Source organism: Pteronotus mesoamericanus, unplaced genomic scaffold (genome assembly GCF_021234165.1).
Source record: "Pteronotus mesoamericanus isolate MK-2021 breed Mesoamerican mustached bat unplaced genomic scaffold, CSHL_Meso_final contig_121, whole genome shotgun sequence".
NCBI lineage: Eukaryota > Metazoa > Chordata > Mammalia > Chiroptera > Mormoopidae > Pteronotus > Pteronotus mesoamericanus.
In genome coordinates this window covers 5,470,879-5,473,177 of record NW_026555046.1, presented here as the reverse complement: position 1 = coordinate 5,473,177, position 2,299 = coordinate 5,470,879, and the positions used below count along the sequence as shown (strand labels likewise).

The 2,299-nt window shown below is 49.5% G+C and overlaps 1 non-coding gene across 1 annotated transcript; it reads left to right on the top strand.

Moving 5' to 3' along the window:
• The first annotated feature begins 742 nt into the window (after positions 1-742).
• On the top strand, positions 743-877 carry LOC129080981 (small nucleolar RNA SNORA75). The gene has a single exon (XR_008530250.1). It is a non-coding gene; the product is annotated as a small nucleolar RNA SNORA75 (small nucleolar RNA).
• The last annotated feature ends 1,422 nt before the right edge of the window (positions 878-2,299 follow it).

The following is a 2,299-nucleotide window of genomic DNA, read 5'->3' as shown; positions in this document are numbered from 1 at the left end:
ATGAGAATTTTAGTAGGAAAAAATGAATGACAGTGGTAACAGGCTTGCAGTCTGTTGGTAGAGAACAGAATGAATATGACTCCATGGTGGTGCAGGAGCAATGGATCCCCTTGGTAATCAGTAATTTAATGGAATTTAAATAATTGTCCTGGACCACTCCCTAACCCCTGCATTTCTAGAAACATCCAAAAATGCAAGACAGGTTCTCTTGCCACACTTACATTCATATAGAGCATTTGGTATTCGAAGTAAGAAATCATCTCTTTCCAGCCCTGCTAAAATTCTGGTCTTGTGTACATCTGACCCAGATTTCAAAGACTGGCTGCAGGAGACCGTTCAGGGGGCCCTGACAGCTCCACGAGCCTTCTCAGTGTTCATGCCGTGATCCCAGGGGCTGTTCTGCATCCCGCCCTCTTGTCCAGGGCCTGCATGGGCGGTGTTTTAGCTGCAGGCCCAAACTCAAATATCTGGCCAAAGAACAGCCATTGATGTCGCTAGGGGAAGGGGTGGAAACTTCCTTCCACTGCACCCTTTCCTCCTCTCACAGACCTACCCCCCAGCTTGCATTAGAGGCCTTCACTCCTCCCGCAGTGGGGATACCTCCCCACAGCATGAAGTGATGCTGCGTGCTGTGTTTTCTTTAGGGAAACCCTCTGATGACCCAGGTCATCCTTAAGGAAACCCAGGATGACTAGAAAGCTCTGAGCTATGAAAGGTTGGCTGAGCTGAAGAAGTAAAAGTAGTCTTCTCATTGAGCTCCTTACTGTCGATCTGTGGCAGTTTATGGATTCGCACGAGAAGAAGAGCGAGTTCACAGAGCTAGCATTGTTTTACCTTTGCTCTTCAGAGGTATATTCTGCTGTTTTGTGAGACATTCATAAAAAAAAAAAAAAAAAGAAAAGAAAAGAAGTAAAAGTAGACCAGCAAACTCTGGTGGCAGGAGTGGAACAAACATAATACTGGGCCCCAGGGGAGCAACGTTATTGTCTCGTTTATTTTTAGCAACAATACAATGGAAGTAAAAAAAGAAAAGAGGTGAAATCTTTGAAAAATGCAAAGGAAAATAAACAAACTGACAGCAAATCTATCCATACGCACGTGCCTGCCTATACAGACCAGAGTTTCCTGGTTTGGAACTGGGAGTCTGCGTCTCAATTCAGAGCTTTCCTTCATCAGAAGCCTCTGGACAAGTCCCAGTTTAAATTCCTTTGGCAAACAGCTCCAGGATTGGAGAGGCAAGTCTTGGTGAAACTGAAGCCTCTGCTTGCTCCCTGTGTCGTGCTGACAGGTCACCATGATCACACTATCTCCACAAAATGAGACCTGTGGGCAGGATTCTGCTGCTGCTGTTTGGTGAAGGAGGCGAGCCTATACCAAATCACTGCATTTTCACAGCCGCTGGCTGAAGAGATGGCAGCTGGAGGCCCACCAGCAAGAATGCCAGTGAAAACAGGCACTAACGCAGACTCTGGCTGGGCTGCCCACCCGTGGCCCTGCCACCACTGCTGTATGTCCCCTGGCATAATGGACAGTGCCTCTGTCCTTTCTCCTCTAAGCGCAGAAGTTTGGCTAAACCCAGGTGAAGTTCATAAGCAAGGGAGATGGGGACAGACGTAGGAGGCACCTTTGCAGGAGAGGAAGAGGAGGGCTGATGTTATGTTTCCCGTATTTGCCTTCTCCATTCACGGAAGGTGACGGGTCAGGGGAGGGGAGACTGAAAGAGATGATCAGTCCTGCTTTGTCTCCACCTCCAAGGCTTACAGGCTCAGGACACTGATGTACAAAAGCACCCACGCCGGTGCCCAGCCTCTCGCCTGGAACCCACAGCACAGCCCTCACAGCACAGCCCGTGGCCCCGCAGCAACCCCCAGGCCTCCGGCTTCATTGCGCCCAGGGCCTGGTTTCCGGGAGAGCCAGCCTGAGCCTGGGGCCACACCAGCAGGATGTCCCAACCCACACTGACACTGTCAGGAGGGTGTGTTCCTGGACCATGCAAAGTGGCAATTTCAAGGCAGAGCTCAAGTCTCTGTGTGGGTTGTCGGAGGAGAGAAGAGCGCACAAGACCAGGCGGGGTCGGGGCTGGCAGGGACAGCAGGAAGCAGAGCACGGCTCCTGGGACGGACCCTTGTACATTAGCAGGAAGGTCTCTCTACCTTGAAATTCTTTTTTGTCTTTTTGTCTTAAAGATATAAACGTTTATTTCTCACAGAAAATAGTTCTGGAATTGGGCAATAAAGTTGTTCCATAACATTGTCAAAAACTCAAACAAGCTCATTGCAGTCTCTCTACCATCCATGTC